The 13328-nt window shown below is 42.4% G+C and overlaps 1 protein-coding gene across 16 annotated transcripts in view; it reads left to right on the top strand.

Annotated features, from left to right (window-relative positions):
* ANKS1B (ankyrin repeat and sterile alpha motif domain containing 1B) overlaps positions 1–13328 on the top strand; it is a 1107306-nt gene that overhangs the window by 945336 nt on the left and 148642 nt on the right. Inside the window, exon 1 of one of the 16 annotated variants that reach the window (XM_073900452.1) lies at positions 13016–13115. The exons of the other annotated variants lie outside the window; for them this stretch is intronic. The gene's annotated coding sequence lies outside the window, so the exon portion shown is untranslated. Of the gene's footprint in view, positions 1–13015; positions 13116–13328 lie in introns of those variants that run through there. 16 annotated transcript variants of the gene reach the window in all.

Below are 13328 nucleotides of genomic sequence, written 5' to 3' on the forward strand. Positions count from 1 at the left end.
CCTGAGGTTTGGAGATGTATCAACCCAAGCAGAGAGAACTGGCACTTGCTTAAAGGGTAACTGTAGCCAATTATTCAGGTGCTCCTTTGGACTTGACTTGGCTGGAGGAAGAACCATGCTTCCAGACACATTTGAGGCAGCCTTTTCTTGCACAAATGTTGCATCTACCTGGCCCATTTTTCTTTTTTGGTGTCATTACAGTACAATGAGTAATGTCAGTACAACTCTACAATTATCTAAGGGATAACTAAGTTATGCCATGTGTTTTTTTTTCTTATGTTCTTGTTCTTCCTCCCTTTTTCTACTTTTTATTTGTTAGGAATGTTTTTAAAATCAATTCATCTTCTTCTTCTGATTTCAGTGGGGTTTTAAAATATATACAATGTGTAATGTTTGGTTTATATGACACTGAAACTCTAGATAGTCTGCTAAGGTTTCATTGACCAGAGGCTTGGAATTATATCTCGGCTTTGCCACTTCATAGTTGTAGTTTCTTGGCCTCTCTGAGCCTCAGATACCTCATCTGTAAACTGCAAAGACCAATTCCTACATCAAAAGGTTGTTGAAATGATTACACTAGGTCCCATTAGATTCTTTCCCTTAGCAGTTACTACTCACATTGATCAGCCCTCAACATTTGAATGTCTACTGTGTGCAGAGCCTGGTGGTGGAGCTCATGGGAAAATATAAACTAAAGAAAATATACATAGCTACTGTTATGCACCCCCCCGCAAAGTACATGGCCTGAACAAAAAGTGAAATCATCCAGAGGAAACAATCAAAGAATAATGTTATAACCCAGCACCAGCTCTATACTCATCTGGCAAATGCGTCCACACATGTTATTTTCATTTGTGCCAACAGGGATGCGAACCTCGATACCTCTTTGAGACCCTCGCCCTGTTAATCTAATCACACACAAAAGCATTAGTCAGTTACTTAGTCCATACTGAAGATTTCAGATGATGGGAAGGTGGGGGTGTTTACAGCATAAACCCAACACAATTTAAAGCCTCATTCAATATTTCCAATTCTAAATGGCATATTGTCACTCTTCCCCAACAAAGCCTTTGCCCTCAGTGACTCCTCTTTCTTTACCACCTTTCTCCTGCGAACAATGCAAATTCCTCTCCTCGTCATTAAGTGCAGAAGTTAAGAAACCTGCTTGAGTTACCTGAGTACATCTGTGGAGAGGTTTCACCCTTTTCTTCACAGAGCTTATCAACTTTTTCTTCCAAACAAATGCAGTGCTAGAGTAATGCAGGTGAATACAATTTTCTCCGTATATCTCTCTATACACACACCATCTTATTCCATTCTCATAATATCCTTGTGAAGGTAGTATTGTATCAGTTTTACGATGAGAAAACGAAAACTGAGAAGTTGAGGACCACCCCAATGTATAAGCCCTTTCCCTCCCATACATTTGTTGTGAGGACTAAAGAAGGTAGCATACCGTTAAGGGCTTGCCCCAGCGCAAGTCACAGAGAAGGAATGGTGGCCTCCAGTAACAGAACTAATAATGGCAGTGGACACAATAGTAGCAACACCCTTGTCCTATCTAGCTTGATGGTAGCATAATGAACGTCAACGGACAGGTTTGGCTACATAGTTTGCAGGACCCAGTACAAAAGCAAAATGTGAAGCCTGGCTAGGGGTAGGGAAGTCAGCCTCTGCATTCCACAGGCCCACCACCCCAACCTATGGCAGATGAGTGACCCCCCCCTCCCGCAAGGGATAACACTCTCTAGGCTAGTATGTGCTTGGTATTTGAGTTGGATGTGAACGAGAGGCCCCTGCCAAGTCACCCACCATGTTGCCCACCAAACACACCATGAATTGCAGCTCAAGGCAAGGATAGCTGTTGCCTTGCCTATCCCAAATGCTGCAGGGTGGGTGACCCTCCACACCAAGACTACCCACCACCACTAGGGGGAGAAGAAAGGTAAGGGCTGGAAGAAGGCCAGCCCCTCCCTAGCCCCATCAATGCCACCTGACTCCTAACCACCGCCCCCTCCGGCCGCAGGCAAAGAGCAATGGTGGTTGTGGGGTGAGCCAGAGAGGGAATCAGCAGGCAGCACCCTAGGCAGAAGGAGGTAGGGAGCAGACAGCCAAAAACTCATCCCAGGAAGGCAGGACCTCATGTAAGCTGAGGTTCTAAGCCCTACAACACATGGTCCATAGTCCCATCAGACTTCACTTACAAAACACAAATTCGAAGTTAAAAGTATTTGGAATGACAAGACCACCACTGCAGAGCATTGAACCAACTGCAGGGGCCTTCTTTTTTTTTTTTTTTTAATTTTATTTGTTTGAGAGAGAGAGTGAGAGAGAGAGAGAGAGCACAAGAGGGGGTAGGGTCAGAGGGAGAAGCAGGCTCCCGATGCGGGACTCGATCCTGAGACTCCAGGATCATGACCTGAGCCGAAGGCAGTCGCTTAACCAACTGAGCCACCCAGGCGCCCTGCAGGGGCCTTCTAAGAGCCAGGCCCTGTGGGATAGCATTAGTCACATGTCCGTGAGGCCAGCCCTGATCAACAATGAATATGCAAGTGCTTTAAAAACTTTTAATGCTGTATAAATGTAAAGTATCATTGCTATAATAACTACTATGCAAAAATAGTATTAGGTCCTAGCAATTCTGTTGGACATTTACTTAGTAACCCAGATTTGTAAGAGCAAAAGTGAGCCCTAATACATTTGTTTTTTTCCCAGGGAGGAAGAAATGTTTCCGGATCCTTCTGAGTGATAGGGTGAAACCAAGTTTCCAGGGAACATGCTTGCACTCCCCAGAAATCTCCCTTGTAATAGATGTGTCAAAGCAGAGACCCCAATTCCTCCACAGATCAGAATTATGGATCCTCCCCTAAGTAGGAAAAAGTAACTCCTACCCTGGAACTCCCCTCAGCATCTGCTTCCTGCCACCCACCACCCCAGGCCTGACATGGGGTTCTCTGTCACACACTTTCCATTAACTCAGATTTTCAAACTCAGGGATGTCCCACTGCCTTGGTCACTCCTTGGTTTTATGGGTACTAGGCTGCAGACCTGACACTCTCACTCCTTACGCATAGATTTAGTTCCATATGTTTCAATACAGCAGATCTGCGGGGGCATTTTTGATATTTATAAAAGCATCCAATGATTCAGAATAAAGCAGTTATTAAGCAGCTTCTTGGTCTACATCATAATTAGAAAAAGCAGCTGAGAGAAAGTGGAGAAAACGCCAATTAGAACATTCTTATCCTCCATACCCACCAGGGACCCATTTAGAGCAAAGTAGTGATTTACCAAATGATAGCCTAATGTCCTGAAAGAGTTAATGTGGCTTCCCACATTACTTCTACCCAGACAGCCATTTCTGCCCCAGGGGTACACTGACTCATCCCATAGGTCCTGAAGTGTGGCTTTTCCCAGTGCAGAACTACAGACCCCACCCTAGTGCTCAATAGAAAGGGAGTAGCTATAGGTTCTCCCTGCCCCCATCAGAAACTTGAGGGAGCCTGTGTTCTTTCTTTCCCCAGGGTCTTTCTCTTGTGAGCCAGTGAGGGGGGCAGCAGACACCACCCCCAAGTGTCAGGCTGGGCATTGCTCTGCGAGGGAGAATGTTTTAGAGCAAAGCTGCTATCAGTCACTGTTCTGACAAAGCCCCCCTTCATAGCAGCTTGCCTGATGCAGCAGCTGTAGTGTCATGGGAGAAGACATGAGACTGGGAGGTAGGAATTTTGAATCCTAGCCATGGTTATGCTACTTACTAGCTGTGTGATCTTGACCAAGTCATTGCACCTCTCAGGGACTCCGCTGCCTCATCTATCAAATAAAAGCAATATTAGCAATACCAACCTCCGGGTTATTGTTTCAAGGATTAATTAAAGTAGCGTGGAAATATATTTTGTCAACTAAAAAATATCTTGGGGCACCTGGGTGGCTCAGCTGTTACGCGTCTGACTCTTGATTTTGGCTCAGGCCCTGATCTCAGGGTCATGGGATTGAGCCTTCGCTGGGCTCCCCACAGGGTGCGGTCTGCTTAAGATTGTTTCTCTCCCTCTCCCCTCCACCTCTCTCAAATAAATAAATAAATATTTTTTTAAAAACTCTTATACCTGTTTGTTAATTAAGGAAACATCATGGCATAATGAAAAATCATGGATCTCAGAGCCATACATTCTGGATTTAATTCTAGTGCTGTTTGATCTTGGAAAAATTACTTAGTCTCTCAGAGCCTTCACAATTTCTTCATCTGGAAAAAAGATGGTGCTAAAGTAATAACAAAGACCCTCCAGCATTGTTGAGGTAGTGCATATAAAGGCGTGGTGCTTGGTAGGTACACAAGATCAGGCACCTGGCTGGCTCAGTCAATAGAACATTGTACTCTTCTTGATCTCAGGCTTGTGAGTTTGAGCCTCACACTGGATGTAAAGATTACTTAAAAAAAAATCTATCTATCTATCTATCTATCTATCTATCTATCTATCTATCTATCTAACCAGAGTAGGGACACAAGAAATATGCTTTCTCCTTTCATATCTCTTTGTATTCCCAGAAACATCTTCCACAGATATGCACTTCTTTTTGGATCCTGGACCTCAAAGTCGGAATCCTGTGCCTTGAGGCTCAGGCAAACTCTGCTGCATCCTCATGCTGAGTTCTCTAGCTCCCTTCCTCTGCCTCCCAGGGTGTTGGCAGGAGAAGACAAGAGAGAAACCAATCTTGAGGGCTGAACATAAGCATGTTATTCAGACATGCAATGATGTGATAAAGGGTTATGCAAAAAATTGCATATACTTTTAAAATATTTGCTTTTGTTGTGCATCAAATTCTGTTCTTTAAACCTGATTCCATTAAAATATTTTAAAAAGTATAGAACTGTCATGTGCCCCCGGTCATTGACCCCATTGTTTTATTGCACCTGTTGAGACAACTAGCAGAACCTTCATCTTTTCCCACCCACGTTGTCCTCCCTATTTTTTCACTATCTCTTCTAATTTCTGGAGGTCATTCTAGACTCCATTTTCTTTCTTGCCTTCAACCTCCATTCAATCACCAAGTCACGGAGATGCTTCACCTTTTTATCTCTGGTCCACCCTCATCCTCTTCACCCCCACCTCCACAGCCTGTACTTCATTCAGTCCAATATCATTTCTCATCTGGGTTTCTGCAGTGGCTTTCAAAATAATTTTTGTATCATAATGTTTTGAGAATTAAATGAGATAACAAATTTGCATTTATTAGCATAACATAACACATGGCCCCTGGCCCCTGGTGGGTGCAAAATAAATGGTAAGACACAAAACTGTCAGAAAAGAGGATTTGGCTCAGTGTAAGAAAGCCTTTTGTAGCAGTAAAAGCCCCAAAGATGGGATACGCTTCTTCAGCTGGTAATGAACTCCCTAGCACTGGAAGAGTCTAAGTCTTTGTTGAGTGACTCTTCATTAGAAGTTGTAGAGGAGATTGAAACAGCATTAATTGCATTTAAGTTCCCTTCTGAATAAGTCAGGACACTTTCAGTTACAAGTGTCAGAAAATGAACTCAAAATGCCTGAAGCAAAACAAGGAATTTAGTGGCTCATATTGATAAAATGGAGAGGTTTCTTTTAGGCAGAACTGAAGGAGCCTTGAAAGCTATCCCTGGAATCACTCAGTCTCTCACTCCATGTCGCTGCTCTGCTTTCCTCTACACTGGCTTTACCCTTAGGCAGACCCTCTCCACGTGATGGCCCCTGGAAGCTGCAGGCATTAAGCCCAGCACACTAACAAGTTCAGTGTCCCCAACTTAGAAACCTCAGTGAAAAGAGAGCTTCTCTTTCCCAGTATTCCAGCAGAATCCTGGTCCTAAACTACCCTGAAAGATCCCCTGTGACTGAGTGACAAAATCCTCTGACTGGCCAGTGGATCGTGGGTCCACTCTGTGGTCAGCTCTTCTAGGATTTTCTAGGATTTCATGGCTGAGGGCTGAAGGAGTGGGTCTCCAGTGAAAAATCAGACAATTGCTAACAGAAATAGAAGGGACTGGGTGTCGAGCAAGAAAAACAGTGGGCATCAACCACAACTTCCTATCCTAAGATTGTTATTCCAATCCAAAATTATTTTCCAATATTTATATGTAATTCTTTCTCCCTTTGCCCCTCTAGTATATGTTAACAGCCTTAATAGACACTGCTGAAGAATTAGCATAATGATATACATAATTACCATCAAATGATAGGCTATCTTGTCCTACATAAAATCCTGTGGAGGAAAAACAAACAAACAAACAAACTCTTTTTTATGAGTCTACATTAGAAAAAGGTTCTGTCCACTCCCAGGGGCATGAGCTGTTCCTCACTTATACAGCTGATAAGCACACTAGAAGGTACTACGGGAAGGAGCTTTGTTACTTAGTTGAGTTGGTAAGTTGGAGTAGCCTCTTGATTCTAAAGACCTATGAATTAATCCTAGGGTGAACTTCTAGTTGAATAATTATTGTGCAACAGGTAGCATGCTAGATTTTTATATGGGTGCACTCATTTAACCCTTAACGCACAATTATCCGTATTTCACAGAGGCAGAAACTGAAGTGCAGCAAGATTAAGTAACTTCTCAGGGTCTACAGCTAATAAATGATAGAGTCACATTTGAATCCAGGTCTGAGCCCACGGCCTTTTTCTATACATTGAACTACCTCCTTGAGGACCCCAAGTATAATCTCCAATGTGCTATAAACCATATTCTTCTGAATCAAAATTTGAATCAAAAATCAAAATTCTGAATCAAAATGGTCTGTCTGACTCACTTAAAGAGGGTTGCCCTGGGAAGTCCGGAATGTATGCCCACTTAGTAAAACAGACATCCAGATCAGGTTACTGGAGCATTGCCCTCTCATGGCTAACCTTGCTGCAAGTGTTGAGCACAGCTGCTCTGTTGGTTAAAGGTGTTAGAGGGATGAAGTACTTAACACCTGTGTTGTGAGGCTAGAACTGATTTCCAGGGGCTGGTTGTAAGCAAAAGCTGCAAGCAAATGTCTTAGCTATGGCTCAGTGGAGCTGTGTGTGGCTCAGGCCTTGAATGTAGTTAACATCCAAAAGAAGTCCCTAGGTCTTAATTCAGAAGACTGGGGCAGAACGTTCCTGGCAGATGGCCTCTGTGTTTACATTCATTCCCCCCGGATTCCAAGCCTGCTTGCCTTCAGGAAAAAGTGTAGATCCCTTCTGCTCATTCTGGGTTGTGTTAGCTTGGTAGTAAATATGCCCATGGTTAATAGGCAGTCTATGAATTGTTTTAAATTCGCTATCCAAATAAAGGAATTTTTCCACAGCAAAAGTATGATCATGCAATAAAAATAATAAGATCTCTAAGCAGTGGAAGTCAACCTATACCTTATTTATCTCATTAATGTCAAGGAAACCCTGAGTATAAGGGAGAATTGTCCTGCCTCTCTGGTAGACATACCCCACCAATAGCCACAGACACCCGTTCACTACTCTGAGCCTTCCCTGATGCCTACCTTTTATAGAACTCCATGATCCTGTTTCTTCCCCAGTACACAGGGTCTGTCTCTCTGGCTTATGTCCCAAGCTCTCTATCTACACACACCAACTTTGGTTTTTCAAAATTCAACAGCCTGCTTTCTACATGTTGAAAGGTAAGGTTTCACCATATCATGATTATAAGTCCATATTCATATCTTTTACATAGCTTAGTTCTAAAGTGTCTTTTTATTAGAAACTTGTTCACATAATTAAAAAGATTTATTTGAGGGTGGAGTTTTCTAAAATTTTTCTAGCCTAGCAATGGGTCATGCTTCATCCCTCAGTATAAACTGGAAAATGTGGGTGCTGTCCAAAGTTCTTTGATAATTCTACATGTAGGTCTAGTTGATGGCATCCCACTCCCAAGCCTTCTAACTATCAGGAAGTCAGCAGATAGCAAATCCATAGCTCTTGTCCTCACCTCTCTCCTGAGCTTCAGATTTATATTCCTTTTGCTTTCTGCATGTGTCTATGTGGAGAACAACTAAAATTCGACATGTCCCAAGCTTTCTTTCACTTGTTTGACAAATATTTTCCTAATGCCTGTTTGGGGTCAGAAGGTAAACATAGAGGATCACATAAGCAGGGTCCCTGACTTCATGCAGTCTTATAGGGAGACCCATAACTAAATAATTACCAAAAAGAATAATAATAAATGCTATATTAGGGAAAGCAAAGTTACTGTGAGAGCAAAAGAATTTTGCCTGCCTCTGCCAGTGCAGAGATGTATAAAAATTTTCCTGGAATAAGTTACATATTAGTTGAAATCCATAAGGATAAACTGGAGTTACTCAGAGAAAAGGTTCCACAAAGTTAGAGTCCATCGGTAATCTACCTTCCTACCCCTCAGCTCCCAACTCAAGTTTGACATCACAGGCAGTCAGTAAATCTTGATATAATGAGAAGTACTTTTATGTCACTACCTTTAAAAAAAATCATTCATGTGGTATAAAGGATCATGGGACAGCTCTGTCTAGTGAATACACATACAAATACAAGACTTAAAACAAGCATTCGCTAAACGGAATCTAAGTTATCAGAGCTTTGATAGAAAGTCAAAAGGTTCTCCCTCTCTCTTACTATCTCATCACCTTTTAATCCTATTTATATCCGAGAATTCCTCCCTGGACTTTGTTTACTGACCTGAGATATTTCCAGCTTTAAGTTTTATATGCCTGGCATTATAATTCTGAAGGACAGAGGCAGCTTCTGTGTAAGTAGGTTTGTGCCATGCCTGCTTTTAAATAATTTTAAAGTATTTTTTCTTTGCTCAGAAATGCTCAAAACAAATTAAAAGCTGTGAGATAAATAATGTAGGATATTAAGCTAACATTGAAACAAGAAAGATCTTTTCCTTTAATATTTTTAAGTATGAGAGGATTTCTTCCTCCAAGAATCTCAAGGCAGTTCTCTTAAATATATAATTCTAGTTGGCTTAAGACCAACAGTCATAAATAAATTTGTATTACATCATGGAATTACATGTTGATCCATGAAAACTGATCTCCCTAGTTTCAGGGAGATCCAATAGATCCATCTGGATCTATTGAGAGAGGAGAGCCTACCTTTTTATTCATTGTCTTCCTAACTCAGGAAGCGGTCATCATACTAGATTTGCATGATTCCACTACATAGCTCCAGATAAAAAAATCAACACTGGTTGGCTCATTTCCCTTGCTTTCCTGGAAATTTTACTAAAACATTGAATCCTTTCCTGGTTGAGGTTGCTATCATTGAAGGCAATAGGCATCTATCTCTATTCTATTTCAGAACTCAGACATTTTTATCAAGGTGCATACCTTGATACTGTGAATGTGGCAGGTATACAAAAAAAGTTTTGCCAAAAACACTTGAGCTAACATTGGTGGGGGGGTCATTATGTGCCAGATACTACAGTTAGTACTTTACAAAGTAAGTTAGGGCTCAATCAGAGAAATAGAACCATGGTAGATATACACCAGATTTATTGCAGGAAATTGGCCTATGTAATTGTGGGAACTGGCTAGGTAGTCTGAAATCTGTAGGGTAGGCCATCAGGAAGGGCAGGCTGAAACTCTAAGGCAGGGGCTGAATTTGCCATTCACAGACAGAGCTGCTTTTTCTTCAGGGAAGCCTTAGCTCTGCTCCTAAGGCCTTTTAACTGATTGAATCAATCAGATTATCTAGAATAATCTCTCTTAAAGTCAACTGATTACAGACTTTAATCACATCTACAAAATACTTTCACAGCAACACCTAGATTGTGTTTGATTAAGTAAATGGGGACTATGACCTAGCCAAACTGGCACATCAAAAAGAGCACCACACATGTGTAATCTCCTTTTCTCCTAACTACAGCTCTATGAAGTAATTTCCATTATTATCATAAACCAATATCTAATATATTATCATATATTATCATATATCACATTATCCAGTATAACATATATGTTATATTACCATATAACAGTTTTACAAGGTGGAAAGATAAGGCTCAAAAAACTTAAGTAACATACTCAAGATTACAAAGCTATTAAGTGAAATTGCCATTACTTGAACCCATAGGTCTGATTCCAAAATTGGGAGCTTAATTAACTACTGCAAAATACTACATCAAAACAAATTCTATTCCTCTAAATTTATACAAAGGGACTCATATTAGTGTTTTACATATCTCTTTGAGAACTTACTGTCATCTTCAGACTTTGCGAGACTAAAATATTCAACATAGTCTTCTGGATAATTTTTTTTAATGCAAAGAAAGAATACAGGAGATTGGGGGATTCCAAATGTTAGTCCCTTCTGATATCAAATTGCTGTTCTTAAGTAAGTAGTTTATGTTAGAGAAGGTTGCATTCTTGATGACTTGGAATGGATGCTTTACTTTTCACTGGGATATAGGGAAGTTGGGAGTTGGTGCTATAAGAGTTTTTTCTAAATTGTTTCATTTTTCAAGGAACAGTATATTACTTAATATAACCAGTGTATTAAAAACAAAATGTGGATTCCCCAAGTAAATGAACACGAGGCTATAGTTCATATTTTAAATAATATAAATTAGAAATTAACTGACTTTTAGCAAAAATATAAAATTACTGAAGGAAGAAATAAGTCTGGCATTGAGTATCCTGGGGCACCATAATATCATGCTAAGTGTCTGACCAAGTGGCAAGAATTCATGGTTTTGCTCCTGTCTCTAGTTAGGGTAGGTCATTAGGCAAGTGACTTAACCATTCTTGGCATCAATTTCCTTTTCTACAATATGAGAGGGTTTCAGAAGATAATCTCTTATATTCTTTATGCTGTCCTAGAGCATTAAAATGTCTAAAATTTCAACTATAAGTAGGGGCTATTTTAGTGCCAGAGAGTAAAAAGTCATTCTTTTGTGGATTAATGTTTTTTACCCAAACCAGTAGGAGACTACACTGATAAAACCTTTATATTTTAATATGCATACCTAGAGGTTATTGCCAAATTCCATTAGTGCCGGGATGAAGTTAATTTCCAGGTCTTTAGTATTTAATATATGAGCTGATTATGCTGAATGGAGCATCAGTACCAGCTACCATGGACAGCAACTCTTCCTCCCCTCTCCCTCAAGTTTTCACTAGCCAAGCACAAATGCTGACAGAGAATTCGATTTCTATCATTCTCTAGAGGTGGCACAGACACAAAAAGGCCTATAGGTCCCAAATGACTCTAGAGTGCAGAAGACTTGATGATACAAAAATGAGAGCACACCTCCTTTCTAAAGAGCCTGTAGTTCCTTGCTAACAAAGGGCATCTTTTGGACAGAGCCCAATATTGTTGCTGGAGAACAATGTCCAGAAGAGAATGATGCCCTGAGGAATGTCATTCTTCAGTCATTCACAGGATTGGAAAACCAAGAAAACACCTATCCCACCCCAAGTCTCATGTGTTTGGTTGCACAGTGAGAAATAGAACTAAATAGCCTGACTCCTAAGCCCATTGAAAGCTTGCTGATCTCAAAAAAACCAGAGAGATGCAAACATGCCCCAGTCAAGAAGGCAGATCATGTCCAATCTGTTTCTCTTTCTATATATGTAAGATGTAAAATCAAAAAGCTTCACGAACTCCTTCTGTAAAGGAGAAATCATTTGTATGTGGTTAAGCGCTCACACTCTCGGGCCTCACAGGCCTGGGCTTATATCCTGGCCCTGGCTCTCGCTAAAGGGATGGCTTCAGAATATACTATTAACCTGAATCTCACAAAAGCACACAATGACATGAAAATAGACAAAACAGTGGACATTTCATGTTTCTTGTTTAAGGAAATGAATGCTGTCCCATAACTATGAGCTGCAGATCTAAGCCTTTTATTTTTCATCTGTAAAGTGGGGATAATAATAAAACTTACCTCATAGGGTTCTGAGAATTAAATGAGATAATTTACAGATGCCTGGCAAATTATAAGTGCTCAGTAAATGTTGCATAGTATTTAAAAACTGATTCACATTTCTATTTTAGTGCCTGACATTTGCAGTTGATCAAAATCTTTATTTTCTTTGGTCTTAAAACAATAAATTTGCACTCTTAAAGTTTAGAAACTGAAAGTACCCTGAGAAACAGACTGATTAGTACTGTTGTAGTTCATCGGAATGTTGTACATTTCCTTAACTATTTGAAGTATCTCATTCCAAACTATTTTTCACAGACAGGTTGGGTGCTGTTACCTTGTTTTCAGACGATGGGTATCCTTTGTGGGAATCTGCAGTTCTTATCCCAGACTAAGTGGGCAACTCACACTTTTGGACGGAACGTTGAAACACCAAAGAACTGAAGTGCGTGGGTTGCCAGCTATGTTCATTCAAACGTTATGGAAGTAAGCAGTCTGTAAACCACACATTATTTTTATTTATCCATGGCAAGGAAGAACTATTGGGATTTTTAAGAATGGGTGAAAGGCCTTGTCATTTGAGGTCAGGTGCCCCTCATTTAATTGGCATGATTTTGAAGAGAATAAATTTATACAACTGTTCGTAGTAGTACAATGGTAACTTTGGTGGAAACCGGGGGCAGGGATGAAGGGTGTGTTTGAACCGTACCAAAATCCTAACTAAAAATGTTAACCTAACCGTGGCCCTCTGGTTCTCCTGGGGGCTGATCGTTCCGCTCAGAGAACCGCTGGAACGCTAGTCGCTCGGGTGGTGCCACCAGTCCACTCAAGTGGAGGATGGCGGTGGCCTCTCCAGCGTCGTGAACTCGTAGCAGCTCGGTTGGTGGGAGCAAACCCTAGGTGGCCTCGGGAGTAAAGCGGGACCTTCTTTCTCCCCCTCTTCCCCCTCCCCTTCCCCCCAGCGGCTGCGACGGCAGTGACGGCGGCGGTGGCGGCTGCTGCTACCGCTGCTGCCGCTGCCAAGCTGGTCACCTGGGCGCCTGCGGAGCTGCCTGGCTGCCGCCGCTGCGGCGGCCTCTCGGAGCGCTAGGAGGAGGCGGCGAAGAAAGAGAATATCCATAGTAACACAGGATGCGCCGGGCGCCGAGCAGGAGCGAGTGCGGGAGGAGGAAGCCCCCGCGCGCCAGCAGCCCGCGGTGCTAGGCGCTCTGCAGCCCCCGCGCGCCGCGCCCGGGCCCGCGTCGCTCTCGCAGTTAGGGTCTGGCTGAGTGGTAAGCCCTCCCCGACAACTAAGCCGACACCTCCCACCGCCCCAGCCGCCCGCCCCCGGGAAGCCGCAGCAGAACAATGGAGAGCGCCGCCAGCAGCCCTGGAGACGGCACTCGGGGGAGGACGCGCCGCCGCCGCCGCCGCCGCCGCCGCCGCCGGGGCTGGCGCGCGCCGCGTGGGGTCGGGCGCGTGCGAGGGCGCGCGGCGGGGTTGGG

This window comes from Callorhinus ursinus, unplaced genomic scaffold (genome assembly GCF_003265705.2).
Source record: "Callorhinus ursinus isolate GAN/ISIS: 27379988/994484 unplaced genomic scaffold, GSC_fseal_2.0 scaffold14, whole genome shotgun sequence".
Classification (NCBI taxonomy): domain Eukaryota; kingdom Metazoa; phylum Chordata; class Mammalia; order Carnivora; family Otariidae; genus Callorhinus; species Callorhinus ursinus.